We start from the raw sequence: 8,860 nt of genomic DNA on the forward strand, positions 1-8,860 counted from the left end.
ATATGGCTCTCAACCTTTTCTGCTAAGCAAAATAAGTCAAACGTCTATCTTCTGAGGTTATTAATCCTTATAAGTGTTTCTTAAGTCTGTACAATAATGTAGGTGTGATTATTAATTGGACGTAAAAGATGGATGAGATAAAGGACCTCAACTCATGATTAGTGACACAACTAGGAAACTAGGTGAAATGAATCGGATCCATTTCTGTAGGAACATTGTACAGTCCTGCACGATTTCCGAGTCAGTTGGTAGCCTGTTGGTTACTTCTAGAGAATACAAAAATAAGCTCAGAGAAAGCAAACACTCAGAATGAAATCCAACAGAAAACAATAAACTTATCTGTGCTCGTACACTTTGGCAGCCTAGGTTGTCTAGGGACTTTGATTATGTGTGTATATTAAAAACCTTCTTTCTTTTTAATTGTTCAGGTTTGAAAGAAGCCTATTCTAAACCACAGATATACAAGGTCATTTTCTCAATCAAGAGCCACCCTTTAACGGTAGGTAAAACTCAGAATTTATCATACTAAATTTGTATTTAAAGGCATCTTTTTTAAAAGAACATTCAAATTCTTCATGGTATTTTATTGTAACATTTCTTAGAGAGCTTTTATTTTGACTATCAGAATACTTTGTACTGTATAATTTACCAGTCAGTTAAGGGAGAACATAGTAATGGATTTGTCTAAGACAAAACAAAGATAGGAAAGTGACCTAGACGTTGAAAAATAATTCAGAAATAAGTCTCAAGTACAAGTATATTATTTTAGGTTCTGATGATACTTATAATTAAATTGAGATAAAAATTAAAATATCTTCCTAGTTCCCTGTAGACCATGCAACCATATTCCTGGTCACAAAGGAGAAAGTAGCTTCAATATCCAGGACTCCTGTATATATATTTTATTGGGGGGGTGGCGATTATAATCCAATAATATACTTACTTGTTTTGTTGCTCAAATTGTTCCATCTCTCAGTGGCCAAAGCTGAAATAATTTGAATAATAAATCATTGTAGCATAGCCCCCCAAATAAAAAATATGTACATGATCCCATACTGATATAAATAAATGCTGAATAAATAAACAAATGGAGAAAGAACTTTTCCTTACAGAAGAATTTAAATTAGTAAATGTAAAAGGGAGGAAGGAAATAGAAACTTGCCGTTAAAGAACCACCGTAATAATTGCTGCAGGCAAGATGAATAGTAAAATTGGTTAAAGTGTAAGGAGAAGCAGAATATGTACATAACCTCAAAGTATCCCCCCCAAATATTTATTAATTACAAAGGCAAAAGTGGTAATTTTACAGTGGAGAAGCCTAGCAGACACCACCTTAACCAAGTGATCAAGGTTGATATCAGCAGTAAAAAGACATATTGAGCTCATATACCCTCTGATAAAATGCCCTGAAAAGGGCATATCATCCCTTTGGTATTCTTCTAAAAAATCCATAATCTCAATTGAATCATCAGAAAACCTTAGACAAACCTAAAGAGAGAGACATTCTGCAGAATACCTGACCAGCAGTTTTCAACAGTGTCAGGCATAAAAGACATGGAAAGACCAAGGAACTATACATTAAATATGTGCAGTGGTTTTTTTATAGCATTTATACCTCAATAAAGCTGTTTAAAATGAACAAACAAACAAAAACAAAAACACTGAGGGACTCCCAGAGGATTGGAGAAGAATGAGACATGGCAGCTAAATGCAATGTGGGACCATGGATTGGATCCTGGAACGGAGAAAGGACATTAGTGGGAAAACTGGTGAAATCCAAGAAAAGTAGTTTACAGTATTGCGCCAATGGCAATTTATTAGTTTTGATCACTGTACTATGGTTGTGAAATGTCGTGTAACAGTAGGGGAAGCTAGGTGAAGGGTACCTGGGAGCTCTCTCTACTATCTTTGCAGCTTTTCTGTAAACCTCAAATTATGTCAAAATAAAAAGCTCTTTAAAAGTAATATTGGAGTCACTAAATAATCACTCTTATTAGATTGTCACTGATTTACGGAGTGAGTTTCTGTTTGCAAATCTTGGAACAGAGAGAAGCAGGGGCATTGTTTTCATCAGAAATGCTCTTTGAACTGTGCTTTGTAATCCTGTCCACACACACTGCCATCCTTACCTCCACAAGCTTGGTCTCCACTTAATACTTCCGCCAGTTACTTCCGGCCCTGGAAGACTTGTGAGTGGGAAAATTCCACAAGGCTCCGTCTCCTCTTAGCAAAGTTTTCAGTTGGTGACAATCAGCATGTGATTTGAATATTCAAACCAAAACTGGGAACGTATTTAGATCTAATTAATAATCTCTTGGTATTCCTCACCTAAGACATCATTTGAACAAGAATTTAGCATTAGTAGTCTTGTTTTTGAATGGTGAAGATCACATTGTTTTTAGATAAAATTTCTGGGCATTCAGTGATACAAGTAGCACTAAGGGAACTTTGATTCTTAAAGGAACTCAATAGCAGCATTATGTTTGCTTTGAAAACCAGTTTAAGTTCAGTGAAATCCAAAGCCACTTAAAATAAAAAGACCAAGCTCTGAATTCAAGTGTTTGAAAATGAAATGCTAAGTATTGGGAATTCTTCCCTAAAGTTTTTTGTTTTGCCGGCAACTCTCTTGTGTGTTCAACAATTTAGTAGATTACACTACTTCACAGACTTTAGGTGAAGCAAGAAATAACAGAAGTTGCACCTAGAGTAGTCAAATTCATAGAGACAGAATTTAGAATGGGGGGTGGGGGAAATGAGGTGTTAGTGTTTAATGAGTATAGTTTCAGTTTGGGAAGATGAAAAAATTCTGGAGATGGATGGTGGTGATGGTCATACAATGTGAAAATACTTAATGCCACAGAATTGTATATTTAAAAGTGGTTAAAAGGGTAAATTTTTATGTTATGTATATTTTACCGCATTTTTTAAAGTAAAAAAGAAATAACAGAAGTCTTCAGCAGTTACATTTCACTTCTAGGGTGCCCAGCTATAAGGAGAATCTCTGCCTGTGGGTCTTTATCCTTAGGAATCTTTTTTTTTTAAATCTAAAGATTCCCCAGACATCATTTACCAACTGGCACTTTAAATGGCCTCCATATCATAAATTGTGCTAGTAAAAAGAAACCTGGTACACAGGAAACAGTAGAGCTGGCGTGGTTGGGAGAGTTGTTTGTGGGGTTAATTTATAACCAAGACAAATGAATCTATAAAAAGAAGAAAAGCCCCATAAGAAATATGTTAACTGATGGTAAGGGAGGAAAGAAAGGTTTAGATAAAAGATATCTGAACTTGTTTGGTCCCAATGACTTTATGGCTGAGGAATTCAATTATAGGTGTACTGGGTGGAGCAAATCACAATTCTGTAAATTACTAATAGGACACAACGATCTTTATCATTTTCTGTATGTGCTCACATGCAAAGTTCAGTCCTGCCCTGTGTAAATAAACTCTCAGCTAGCTCTACTGCTATGTATGAACTCAGGGGCTTCAGGATTGGAACATAGATAACGTGAAAGGTGGGTAGGTGGTACATTTAGAAATGAGATTAGTAACTAGGACACATAACTTTTGCCTCTGCATTTTGGCCGTTGCGTTTGTTTCATTTTACATTAAATTCTTTTAAGACATGTTTATTACCGAAAGGCTATGAAAATGTTTTTTCAAAAAGACTACAATTAATCACATTTAAACTACTATTCTTATTTCTGCATAGTTTCTTCCAGTTCTTGTAAGCCTGTATACGTTTTCTACTTACTAACAGTTATGGTATTTGTAGCATTTTTGCTTCTTTTACTGTTAGATCATATAAATCATTCTTTGTTTCTACCTGACTTTCAGATCTCTTGTGATGGCAACTTAATAGTCCGTTTTAGTGATATCACATAATTTACGAAGCCAGTTTTTAGGTGGTCTAGTTTTTTATTGTTGTAGAATTACTGTGTATTCTTATACCATGACATATAGTGAATATCTTCATGCACATAGTTCACTTTTTAAAAATCATTTTTGTCAGCTAAATCGGTGAAAGAAGTTTCTATGTTAAAGGGTTTGAGCAACTATATTACTCTTGCATTTTTTAATGACATTTGATCTTGCTCTGAGCATAGAGTAGTAGCAAAATGAACAAAAACATATTTCCAAAGTGTGCATTTAACTGATTTCTGTTCTTTTAAATCTGTTATCTTCTAGCTTTGACTTTGTGCGCTTTATAGTGGAACGTGAGTAGAGAGTGAGAGGCTTCACCAAGTGTTTAGGTATCAGAATGATATGGGGGTTTTGATGTTTGTTTGGTTAGGAAAAAAATCCTACTTAATTGCAAGGCAGGTGCAGATTATTTCCTAAGGCTGTGCTAAATTTAAATAAAGTTTGAAGATTGTGCTGCGGGAGCCTCCTGGCCTTTAACTCCACGTGCTGCGAGTTGATAGAAAGGAATGACTGCTTTTGAGCGTGCAGGTTTAACCACTAGGAGGACGTCCCGACAGATGGATACAAACAAATTAAAAGGGAAAAAAAGGATGTAAATTAAATGTTTTAAATATTTGAGGGAATATTAATTTTTGAATAAAGATATAATGATAAGAAAAAATTTTAAGATGCAAAATTATATGGTTAAAATGTATTTCAACAATTAGGAAAAGATCATGGAGTGATTGTCTTTTCTTTCTATTCTAAGCTTTCATTGGGGGTTAAGTTACAGTTAATTAAATGAAATAGAGACTATAGCTTTTAATTACAGTACAGTGTATTATATTTTTTAATATCAAAGAAGCAATGTAGTAACAATAAAGATCACGTTAAGGAAAAAATTGTCTATAATCTTCACATCCTTATTCAAACTGTTTTAATTTCTACAAGTTGCCTTCCAGTTCTCAATACATGTACACACATTTTCATATGTCTATGTAGTGTTTGAGACACTAAATACATTGCTATCCCTGGCACTCAATGTCTATAAAATTAAAGGAGTGTGATAAATGAATTCTAAATTCTCTTTTGATTCAAAAACAATGTTTTAAAACCTAGCTGTGTCTAAACTACATAGTATTTTCTGGAAAAATGATGACTTCATCACAATGGGTACTAAAAGTCAGTCACTAGTGTAAAATGTAAAGAGTTAATTCCTAAAAATTAAGCCCGAAAGAAAAATTTCTGTGCTGCAGAGACTATGAATTAATAGTTTGTTAAAAGTGCATGGTAGGGGGAGGGGTTTGATTATTTGAGATTTTTGAGTAATAATTTAAATAAAACATTGTTCTCAAATAGTAATTTTAATCAAACCTAATATACAAGAATATCTGATAAGAGAGGATACAAACATTACTTTTGATGATTACTTAATTTCCATTAATATCCCACGCTTTCATTCTTATAACAAAAAAATTTTAAATCTTTTCATAATTTTTTAATTTTAATTTTTTTTATTAACTAACACTATATAAAGTTATTGATTTTGACACCTAGTTAAACTAGTTAGGGAAAATGTACATGTCTTTATTATCTCCCCTGACACAGTGTTGTTTGCCTTTGTTAAAAATGGCCAACAATATGCTCTATAGTCCCAGTTATAGCATACTTGATTGTTGGATGTTTCCAATAACTCATGTGTTACAAATAATGTGCATAAATTCTGTCACAGTATCATGTAGTAAGAGATGAATAATTGGAAGCCACTGTTATTCTATGGAACATAACGTGAAGAAACTGTGATCTCGTTCATGTTTTTCTGGGGGTTTTTCTTTACGTTCATGAATTCCTTGTCCTTCAGTCCAGATCCTATGATCTGAAATCATGTAAATTATTAAAAGTTTGATATTTTTAACCTTTTATACTCCCAGTAGACAGGACATAGGAAATTTAGTGACGTAAACATCTTTAATAATCTTAAAGTCATAAGACTTGGTAGCTGGGACAAGAAACAATTAGGAATAAATTTCAGGGAAATACCATAATGGCATAACTTTTGTTTTCTTTTGTTAGCAAGCCACATGGCTTTCCTCTCAAATCCAAGGAATACGTAGTGTGGGTCTCCTTTTATGATTTCAGTTTCATCAGCATCACACAAATATATGTTTCCCCAAGTTTACTCACTATAATTTGTGATTGCTATTTTTCTTATCTGTGAAGGAAGTACAACAGCTCCCACTGGGGAAATACCATGTTAAGTCAATCCTAAAATAAGAAATCTAAGGGAAAGGTCACATCCTAATAACTTGTGCAAATCTAAATTCCCATGGAGCTTTAAAATTATTTTGTAGGAGTAGAGTATTAACAATGTGTTATTGAACTTCTTCCAGATAGTGTCATAAAACTGAGAGCACTTCTGTGTACAGAAGTAACCACTGAAGTATAAATACAATTGACAAGACTTTATTTTTTTTAGCATCTATTTTGAAAATCCAGAGAAGTCTTATATGACTAATAAACCACAAAATGTACTTTCTTACTCTCACTGGAAATATAAGGAGTATTACTCAGGAAGTATTATAATTACATACAAACAGTGAAAATGATTTTCCTATTACTACAGAGATGTTTAATACTCAGTGTTTTACCAACACTGCCCTCCAGTTGTACTTTGGAAGAGTGCTGTGTACTTCCAGAGAAAGTTGCTGCTTTGGTAGTCAGGACACCTGGGTTGTAGTCTGTCCTCTTCTTTTAAATTGGCAAACTCTTAAAAACTCTGGACCTCAATTTCTTTATCTTAAAATGTTTATTGCAAAGATCAACTAAGATCAAATATATAAGAGCTTAGAAAAATTTTACAGCATTATATATCTTTGAGGGATTACTATAATCATTGCCTTTAATTGTATCCGAATGAAAACATCAGAATAGACAGAGGACAGGTAACTTATTCTCACCCACTCAAGCTAAAAGTCGCCAGTACATCTTACCAGTGGTCCACTCACTGGCCAATCCAAGTCATTCTTTAAAAGGATGGAATTTGAGCGGAAGCTGTTCCATCATGCTCAGTACCCAGGTATTACATTTTGCCATCAGGATAGATCTTTTCCTAGCACATACATACTAATCTATTTTTGAAGACATGTTGTTGGAAATATGTCTTGAATATTTATTTATTTATTTGTTTGTTTGTTTGTTTGTTTATTGCTTTAGAGAAATGTACATTGTTAGTCCTTAGACTCTACTTTCTTATTACCAATTAAAGCAGCATGAATGTGTTTTTGCCTTTTGGGTCTATTGCTATTTATTTTCTTAATGGTGATGATATGTTTTTGGTGATTTAAGGATTTATAGGACCATACCTGAGTGGCTTCCTGTTGGGACTCAATCTGTAGCAAGACATTTGTTGAAATTAATTAGGTATTTCTGCACTTAGTTATTTCAGGTTTAGACCCCACAATAATATATTGCCACCCAATCAGAAATATAAAAGGCTAGAATAGGTATTTGTACTGAGATTTTTTTGGCTCCTATTTGTATATGTTATTTATTAAACAAGTATTGATTGAACTACTTTCATATATCCAGCAGTGTTCTAGACAAAATAGAATTATGAAATATTCTTGCTCACAGTCCTGTCTCAAAGACAAAGACAATATCTACACCTACCACTTGAAAGAATGAAATACTAGAGCTGGGCAATGTGTGACTGAGGAAAAAACATGTAGTAAAAGTTCACGGAAGAAGATACACATGCAGAGCGGGAATCATCAGTCGTTGTTTCATGGGTCGTTGCCCCTGAGCTAAACCCTGAAGGGAAGGATATGGAGACATGCGAAGGAAGAAGATGGAAATTTGAAATGAGGGGCATCATGGGGAAAGAATTTCAAGATATCGGTGGGCATATCGTACTCCAGAATCAGTGGGAAGTTCACATAGGGAGAGGACATGGACTAAATTTGGATACAAAGACTAGAGTGAGGAACTTGGACTTTGTCTAGGAGGCATTGGGGAACTTAAAGATTTGGGGATAGGGAAATGGTATGACAAATGCAGCTCTGTTTGGAAGGGACAAGTGAAAGATATTTTGATAACATAAGATTTGGTGACTGAATGAAAAATAAAAAAGGTGAAGGAAAAAGAAGAATCAAAAATGAACTTTTGGTTGATGTATGATGTGATAGAGGTATTAAATTAAATATGGAAGAGGGACTCTTTGGGGAGAAGAAAGATGCGTTTGATTTTAGACTTGTTGAATTTGAAGTGAAAATGGAATGTCTCAGTAGAAATATCCTAGAGAGCTGTGAAGACCGAACCTTGTTTCAGCGGTCAGAACTAGACATGTGGATTTGAGTGTCATTAGTGTAGAGTGAAGAATGGATTGAAAGCTGAGGTCTTTAGAAACAACACATAGGTAAAGTTTAAAAGAGGAAGATAGATCTATTTTTAATACTTTGAGGAACCTCCATGTTGTATTCCATAGTGGCTTTACATTCCCACCAAGAGTGCACTGGGTTCTGTTTTTCCCACATCCTCACCCACACCTGTTATCTCTTGTGTTCTTGATGATAGGCATTCTAACAGGTATGTGGTGATATCTCATTGTGGTTTTTATTTGCATTTCCCTGATGATTAATGATGTTGAGCTACTTTTCATGTTCCTGTTGGCCATTTGGATGTCTTCTTTGGGAAAATATCTATTTAGTTCCTCTGCCCACTTTTAAAAATGGAGTGTTTGTTTTTTTGTTGTTGTTATTGAGTTGTGTGAGTTCTTTATATATATTTTATAACAATCCCTTATCCAATATATGGTTTGCAAAAATTTTCTCCCATTCTGTAGGTTGCCTTTCCATTTTGTTAATTGTTTCTTTTAGTGGTTGGAATAATTAAGTGATAGTCTCTTAGCAAGTTTGATGATTATAATACGATTTTGTTGTCTATATATATATATATATAT

The 8,860-nt window shown here is 34.0% G+C and overlaps 1 protein-coding gene across 6 annotated transcripts in view; it reads left to right on the plus strand.

The window, feature by feature from the left end:
- The window catches only part of PPARG (peroxisome proliferator activated receptor gamma), a 124,938-nt gene that overhangs the window by 22,305 nt on the left and 93,773 nt on the right, over window positions 1–8,860 (plus strand). For 4 of the 6 annotated variants that reach the window (XM_019646058.1, XM_019646059.1, XM_019646057.1 and 1 more), the window contains exon 2: window positions 429–499. The exons of the other annotated variants lie outside the window; for them this stretch is intronic. The gene's annotated coding sequence lies outside the window, so the exon portion shown is untranslated. The remainder of the gene's footprint in view (window positions 1–428; window positions 500–8,860) is intronic. 6 annotated transcript variants of the gene reach the window in all.

This window comes from Hipposideros armiger, unplaced genomic scaffold, assembly GCF_001890085.2.
Source record: "Hipposideros armiger isolate ML-2016 unplaced genomic scaffold, ASM189008v1 scaffold_96, whole genome shotgun sequence".
NCBI classification, from domain to species: domain Eukaryota; kingdom Metazoa; phylum Chordata; class Mammalia; order Chiroptera; family Hipposideridae; genus Hipposideros; species Hipposideros armiger.